Source organism: Pteropus alecto, unplaced genomic scaffold (genome assembly GCF_000325575.1).
Source record: "Pteropus alecto unplaced genomic scaffold, ASM32557v1 scaffold182, whole genome shotgun sequence".
Lineage (NCBI taxonomy): Eukaryota > Metazoa > Chordata > Mammalia > Chiroptera > Pteropodidae > Pteropus > Pteropus alecto.
The window spans coordinates 4,282,828-4,291,879 of NW_006433946.1; positions in this window are offsets into that span (position 1 = coordinate 4,282,828).

The window sequence follows — 9,052 nt, forward strand, 5'->3', positions numbered from 1 at the left end:
GCATTCTTTATTCACCTTTTTGATACATACTTTTTCTTCTTCTTAAAGAAGTCCCTCCAACATTTCTTGTAATACTGGCTTAGTGATGATGAACTACTTTAGAGTTTTCTTTGTTGGAAGCTCTTTATCTGCCCTTCCACTCTAAATTATAGCTTTGCTGTATAAAGTAATCTTGGTTTGTAGATCCTGGGTTTTCATCACTTTGAATGTTTTGTGCCAAGCCTTTCTGTCCTGCAAAGTTTCTTTTGAGAAATAAGAATTTTTCTGTTGCTGCTTTTAAGGTTCTCTCTTTGTCTTTAATCTTTAGCATTTTAAAGATGATATGTCTTGGTGTGGGTCTCTTTGGGTTCATCTTTTTTGGGACTCTCTGAGCTTCCTGGGATTGTATGTCTATTTCCTTCACCAGATTAGGGAAGTTTTCCATCATTATTTCTTCAAATAGCTCTTCAATTTTTTGCTCTCTCTCTTCTCCTTCTGGTACCCTTATGATGTGAATGTTGTTACATTTGATGTTACCCCATAGACTCCTTAACATATCTTCGTTATTTTGGATTTTTTCTTGTTGATGTTCTGATTGAGTGTCCTCTGTTACCCTATCCTCTGTATCAGCAATTTGATCCTCTGCATCAGCGATTTGATCCTCTGCTTCATTTACACTGTTGATTCCCTCTAGTATACTCTCCATCTCAGATATTGTATTCTTCATTTCCGATTGGTTCCCTTTTATTATTTCCATCTCCTATTTTATGTTTTTTATCTCTTTTTAAAAGTTCTCACTGAGTTCTTCTACTCTTCCTCTAAGTTCATTGAGCATCCTTATAACCAGTGTTTTGAACTCTGTATCTGGTAGATTGCTTGACTCCATTGTTCCTAGAGCTTTGTTCTGTCCTTTCATATGAGATATGCTTCTTTGTCTCCCCATTTTGGCTGCCTTTCTGTGTCTGTTTCTATGTACTAAGCAAAACTCCTAAGTCCCCAGGTCTTATTAACGTGGTTTTGTGTAGTAGGAGTTCAGTGTCACAGTCCTAAGAGCTGTTCAGCTGCAAGCCAAGTTTAGTCCCAGCCTGTGCTGCTCCAAGTCTACCTGGTAAGATTCAGCAAGCAATCCACAGATCCTGTAATTATTGTTGCCTCAAGAAGCCACACCAGAAATCAAAGAAAGGTGCCACCAAGTCAGAGCTTTGAGTTACTCAGCAGGGGGCACAGGGCACGCCAAGGACATCACTGAATGTGGCTAGGGTAGAGCCTCGAGTTGGGGGAGGTGGAGTTTCAGGGAATCCTCTGGGTAGAGCGACCTCTGTTACCAGTTTTGATGACGTCTCAGCTACGGTGGCACTGTGTCTGCACACTAGAGGAGAGAGGACTCAACAGAGGAACAATGGATACTGCCAGCACTTCTGTCTAGGAGAAAACCTTGCCTTCATCCCTTGCTCTGACGCCCAATAATTCAATGTCCCCCTGTAAGTCCTTGGTGACCACTGAGCAGCTGACCCGGCACTAATGCTCAGAGCCAGCCAGTCTGTCACCATGAAAGTTTGGTCGTGTCTGACCCCTTAAGAGAAATGTCCGCACCGGCCAGCTGCAGCTGCCATAGCTTCTGTCTCCCTGAGCCCATGAGGGACCCGGCAACCTTGCATCTTTACCCGTCCTTCTGTGGCAGGGGGATTTATTATTCTTATCCCTTGTATTAGGACTTCCGTTCATCCACACAGCAGGCGATTCTGCTTGCTGTTTGCTCCATGGTTCCGTCACAACTCTGATATAGTTGAAAGAGGAGATGTACAAAGCCTCAACATCTATGCCATCTTGCCCAGTACCCATGAAATTATCTTTTTTTTATTTTTATTTTTTTCAGTTTTGGCTGCATTCTCTTTATTTATTTATTTATTTATTTATCTATATTTATTTATTTATTTATTTATTTATTTATCTATCTATCTATTTATCTATTTATTTATTTTATTATGGTGACATTGGTTAACAAAATCCAGTAAGTTTTAGGTGTACAATTCAAGTGTAAGGGATATATATATATGTTGCATTGTGTGTTCATCATCTATAGTTAGATTTCTTTCTGTAACCACATATTTGACTTCTTTTACCACACCTACCTCATACCCTCCTTCCCATCCCCCGGTAACCACTAGTCTATTGTCTATGTCCATAAGTCTCTGTTTCTTTGTCCTGTTTGTTTGTTGTTTTTAAGTTTATATCTCACATATAAGTGATATTACATGGTTTTCAACATTTTCTGTCTGGCATATTTCGCTTAGCATGATTATCTCAGGGTCTATCCTTGTTGTCACAAACGGCAGTACTTCATCTCTTCTTATGGCTGAGTAATATTCCATTGTATATATATACCACAGCTTCTTTATCCAATCTGTTGTAGGATACTTTGGGTGCTTCCTTGTCCTGGCCACTGAATAATGCTGCTATGAACATCATTGCACAAATATTTTTTCGTATATGCGTTTTCAAGACTTCGGGGTAAATACCCAGTAGAGGGATTGCGGGATCATATGGCAGATCAATTCTTAGTTTTTTGAGAAATCTCCATACCATTTTCCATAGTCACTGTACCAATTTGCAGTCCTACAAGCAATGTAGGAGGGTTCTTTTTTCTCCGCATTCACTCCAACACTTGTTATTACTTGTCCTGTTGATAACAGCTATTCCAACAGATGTGAGATGGTATCTCATTGTGGTTCTGATTTGCATTCCCCTAGTAGCTAACGATGTTGAGCATCTTTTCATATATTTGTTGGCCATTTGTATGTCCTCTAGGGAGAAGTGTCTGTTCAGGTCCTCTGCCCATTTTTTTGATTGGATCATTTGTTTTTTTGTTATTACTGAGTTTTATGAGTTATTTGTATATTTTTGATATTAGGACCTTATCGGAGGCATTGCTTGCAAATATATTTTCTCACGTGGATGGTTGTCTACCTCATTGATGGTTTCTTTTGCTGTGCAGAAGCTTTTAAGTTTGATGTAGTCCCATTCTTTTATTTTTACTTTTACTTCCCTTGCTTTTGAGGACAAATTTATAAAAATCCTCTTTAAATCCAAGGTCCATGAGTTTAGTTCCTATGTTTTCTTCTATGTACATTATTGTTTCGGGTCTTACATTCAGGTCCTTAATCCACTTTGAGTTAATTTTGGTGTGTGGTGATAGACAACAATCTAGTTTTATTCTTTGGCAGGTGGCTTTCCAGTTTTCCCAGCACCATTTATTGAAGAGGTTTTCCTTTCTCCAATGTATGTTTTTTGGCATTTTTTTCGAAAATTATTTGCCCATTTAAACATGGGTTTATTTCTGGACTCTCGATTCCGTTCCTCCGGTCTGTGTGTCTGTTTTTCTGCCAATAACATGCTATTTTGATTACTGTCAATTTGTAGTATGATTTGAAGTTGGGCAAAGTAATGCCTCCAGCCTTGTTCTTTTTTCTCAGGATGGCTTTGGCAATTCGGGGTCTATTGTGCTTCCTTACAAATCTGATGATTTTTTGTTCTATTTCTTTAAAAAATGTTGATGGGATTTTAATGGGGATTGCATTAAATCTGTATAATGCTTTATGTAATAGGGTCCTTTTAATTATGTTGGTTCTTCCAATCCAAGAACATGGAATCTTTCTATTTCTTTGCATCTTCTTCGATTTATTTTAATAGGCACTTATAGTTTTCATTATATAGGTCCTTCACATAATATGTTAGATTTATTCTTGGGTATTTTATTCTTTTTGTTGCAATTGCAAAAGGAATTATTTTTTTCGACTTTTTTCTCTGACACTTCATTATTAAAGTATAGGAACACTATGGATTTTTCGACATTAATTTCGTATCCAGATACTTAACTGTATTTGCTTATTGTTTCTAGTAGTGTTCTTGTGGAGTCTTTAGGGTTTTCTATATAGAGAATCATGTCATCCATAAATAGTGATAGTTTGATGTCTTCATTTCCTACTTGGATGCCTTTTATATCTTTTTCTTGCCTGATTGCATTTGCTAGGACTTCCAGTGTTATATTGAATAACAGCGGCAATAGTGTTCTTGATCTTAGAGGGACAGTGTTCAGTTTTTCACCATTAAGTATAGTGTTAGCTGAGAGTTTATCATATATGGCTTTTATTATGTTAAGGTACTTTCCTTCTATACCCATTTTGTTAAGTGTTTTGATCATAAATGGATGCTGTAACTTGTCGAAGGTTTTTTCTGCATCTATCGATATAATCATATGTTTCTGATTTTTAATTTTGTTTATGTGGTGTATCACATTAATCGATTTGCGTATGTTGAACCATCCCTGTGCCCTGGGCATTGAATCTCACTTGAATGTGGTGTATAATCTTTTTAATATGTTGCTGTATTCAGTTCGCTAGTATCTTATTTAGGGTTTTTGCATTTATGTTCTTGAGAGATACTGGTCTGTAGTTTTCTTTTTTTTTTTGTTATCTTTAACAGGTTTTGCTATCAGGGTTATATTAGGTTTATAAAATGAGTTGGGAAGTATTATCTCCTCCTGCATTGTTTGGATGAGTTTGAGGAGAAGAGGTATTAAATCTTCTTTGAAAGTTTGGTAGAATTCACTGATGAAGCCATCTGGTCCTGGACTTTTATTTTTTGGTAGGTTTTTGTTGACTTCTTCAATTTCCATACTGTTGATCAGTCTATTTAGATTTTCCAGTTTTTCTTGATTTTCAGTATAAGAAGATATATGTTTCTAAGGACAAGCCCATTTCTTATAGGTTATCAAATTAGTGTCATATACTTTTTCATAGTATTCTTGTATGATTCTTTGTATTTCTGTGATGTCTGTCATTATTTCTCCTCTTTCATCCCTAATTTTATTTATGCTTTTCTCTTCTTTCTTTAATGAATCTACCCAGGGATTTCTCAATTTTCTTAACCTTCTCAAAGAACCAGATCTTTGATACATTTATTATTTCTATGTTTTTTTTTTTAATTTCATTTGATTCTGCTCTAATTTTGATTATTTGTTTCCTTCTGCTGACTTTAGGCTTCATTTGTTCTTCCTTTTCTAGGTTTTTAAGATGAAGCATTATGTTGGGTTTTTTTTGGACTCATTCTTATTTTTGGAGATAGGCCTGTAATGATATGAACTTTCCTCTTACGACTTTTGCCGTGTCCCAAAGGTTTTGATATATTGTACTATCATTTCTGTGTATCTCTTGAACTCTCTTTTTATTTCTTCTCTGACCCAGTCATTCTTCAGTTGCATGTTGTTTTATCTCCATGTATTTGTGGTTCTTCCTGATCTCTTTTTGCAGTTGTTCTCTAGTTTCAATGCATCATAATCAGAGAATATGGTTAGTATGATTTCAACTCTCTTAATCTGTTGAGGCTATCTCTGTGTCCCAGTATGCGGTCAATCCTCGAGAATGTTCCGCGTGTACTAGAGAAGAATGTATAAGCAGCTGTTTGGGGATGGAAGTCTCTGTAAATGTCAATTAAGTCCAGTTGGTCTAATGTGTCATTTAACGATATTATTTACCCATTGATTTTCTGTTTGGATAATCTGTTCGTGTCCAACAGTGGGGTATTTAAGTCTCCTACTGCGATAGTATTTTGGTTTGTTTCTCCCTTTAGTTCTGTTAGTAATTGCTTCACATATTTTGTGGCTCTTAGATTGGGAGCATAGATATTATGAAGTATTATGTCTTCTTGATGCATGATTCTCTTTATCATTAAAAAGTATCCCTCAGTATCTTTCTTTACCTTTTTTTATTTTGAAGTCTATTTTGTCTGATATTAGTACCACTACTCCTGTTTTTTTCTGAATGCCATTTGCTTGAAATATCATTTTCCACCCTTTCCCTTTGAGTTTATATTTGTCTTTGGAACTGAAATGTATCTCCTAGAGGCAGCATATGGTTGGGTTTTGTTTTCTGATACACCTGCAACTCTGTGCCTTTTTATTGGTGAGTTCAGTCCATTTACATTTTGGGTGATCATCGAAATATGAGGCTTTCTTATAGCCATTTTTCGTTTTACTTTCTAGTAGCTAGGTGTTTCCATTGCTTCCTTGTCCTTGTATCTCTGTGTTTATTTTTTTTAATTTTAGTTGTGTTTTGTGAGTTTTCCCTCTATTTCTTTCTGCTTTATGTTATACATACACACACACATACACACATATATATATATGTATATATATATGTGTATATATATACACATATATATATATACACATACACACACATATATACATATATATACACATACATACATATATACATACATACATACATACACAGACATATGCATAGGATTCCATTTTCTTCTGCGTGTGCCTTATCTCCACTCCCCTTTATGAATTTGGATCTTCGATTCATCCTCCTTTCAGTCATTATTGTCTTATTTTTCCCTATGTATCCTGAACTTTTATTACTATCTTGCTATAGCAAATCTCTTCTTCTTCTTTAAGCTTATAATGCTTTGTTCTTAGTAAGAGTTACACTCTTTTGCTTATATCTGCCTGCTAGTTGACTTACTCCTAGTTACGTATATTTTTGTCATTTTGTTTTAGATGTGTAGACCTTTTTCAGTATTTCCTGTATTGCAGACCTCATAGTGGTGAATTCTCTCAATTTTTCTCGATCTGGAAAGGTCTTAATTTCTCTTTCATATCTAAAGGAGAGCTTAGCCGGATACATTTTTCTTGGCTGGTAGTTCCTTTCATTTTATAGTTTGAATATTTGTTTCCACTCTTTTCTGGCTTTGTAAGGTTTGTGCTGAGAAGTCCAACGATAGTCTAATAGGTTTCCCTTTATAGTTTACCATCGTCTTTTACCTGGCTGCCCTGAGAATTCTCTTTTTCATTGATTTTTGATAAATTTAATATGCTGTGTCTTGGAGAAGGCCTATTTGGGTTGAGATAATTAGATGTTGACTTCTTGCTTTCCAAACTCTATCTTATTCCTTAGATTTGGGAAATGCTCATCCACATTTTTTTGAAAATGCTTTCTAATCCTTACTCCTTTTCTTCCCCTCATGAATGCCCATTATTCTTATGTTTCCTCTCCTGATGATATCAGCTAGTTCTTATATTTCTCTTTCATTATTTTTCATTCTTTGGTTTCTCTCTCTTCCTTCCAATTTATTTCTAGTTTTGTGTCTTTGATGTCACTGATCCTTTCCTCCATTTGGTCAACTCTATTTCCCAAACTTGCTATTTCATTTTTCATCTCTTTCAGTATGTTCTTCATTTCCAGAAGTACTACTTGGCTTGGTTCTTTTTATGAGTTTGTAGGAAATCTACAAACAATAATAAACAGGCTAAAAGTCACTCTGCTTTTTATTGTCATCATGCACCTGCATTTTAAACAATGTCAAGGATAAAATACTTCTCTGGGAATTATTGGTCTGAGTCAGTTTCTCTGCCTCAGCACTATAGACATTTTGAGCTAGATAATTTTTTCTTGGGTGTGGGAGGCTGTCCTATAGATTGTAGGATGTTTACCAGCATCCCCGGCCACTACTCATTAGATACTAGTAACACCAAATATGAGACAACCAAATATGTCTCTAGAGACAACCAAATATGTCTCTAGACATTACCAAATGTCCCCTGGGAGACAGAATCACCCCTGGTTGAGAACTAAGTTCAAAACAATTGCAATGACTAGGTGGAAAACCAGAGGAGAGAAAGAGCAATTAGGGGATCATTTTATAAACTACATAAATATCTAACCAATGTACTAATACTTGAAACTAATAAAATAAAAAAATAATTGCCATGATTACCAGTAACATTTAATAATATATATTTTATTACTTTTAATAATAGTACTTATTGCTATTACTTACCTCATAGTAAACATTATATTTGACATGAAAATTAACTCAAAGAACTTTCATTTATACACTTGTCCTCTGACACACATGAATCTCCATGTACTTTCATTTCAAGAGGAAGTTCATAATAGTTTAAAATCATTTCAACTTGCCTTTGGTAGGGTTCACATCTCCAAAACTTTTGCTTCCATATATTTCTGCATTTAAATAGTGCTCCAAAATAAACAATGATAGCACAATGATTTTAACATCAAAGAAACTGGACCTAAGCTGCTTCAGTACTGTCATTCTATGTGACTACTTGACATTTTATTTAAAAAGTGAAGCCGACGGAAAGCTGTAATGTATTGTTCCTTAGGTATTTGAATTTGGTGTTTTGGTATATTTGGTTTTGTTATTTTGGTGCAGTAAAGGAAAATTTTAGTTAAAAAAAAATTTTGATGAATTTGAATGATATATTTAAAATTAAAATTTATTCTTCTATTTTAACTTCTTATTAAGTTGTGTTTGTTATTAAACTATCACATTATTATTTTATTGTTTATTATTGTAATACACTAATATGTAAGTACAAATTTTCCCTTTAAAATATTTTAGTATAAATAAAAGTATTAATCTAAGATTATCTCTTTATAAACCTATATTACATAAGCTTCCAGTTACAAGATAAATAAGTACTGAGGATCTAATATATAACATGATAATGCCTATAGTTTAACACTGCTATGTGGTATATTTGAAGGATGTAATGAGAATAGATCCTAAGAGTTATCATCACAAAGCAAAACTCTTTTCCTTTATTTTAGATCTACATGAGATGATGCTAACTGAATTTATTGTGGTAATCATTTCAGAATATATGTATGTCAATCATAATGCTGTATATCTTAAGCCTATACAGTCTGTATGTCAATTATATCTCAATAAAATTGGGGAAAAGTATTAATCTATTACTTTTTTTGTTTTACTTTTGAATTGTAACATTTATTTCATTTTTAAAAATATATAACTGGCACAATTACACATATAAATCAAAAGAGTATAAATAATAATTAATAAAACAATTCTCTCTTTCTTAGGCCATTAATTTCATTTCATTATAATTACTAAAAATGATTTTGTCCTACAGAGGAGGCAGATGTTAAAAGTTATCTTTTCCATGTGTCAAATATGCCAAGTTTGCCACTCTGGCAGAAAACATTTTTCTGCTGCAAGGTCTTTCTCACTAAAGCAGTGTTTC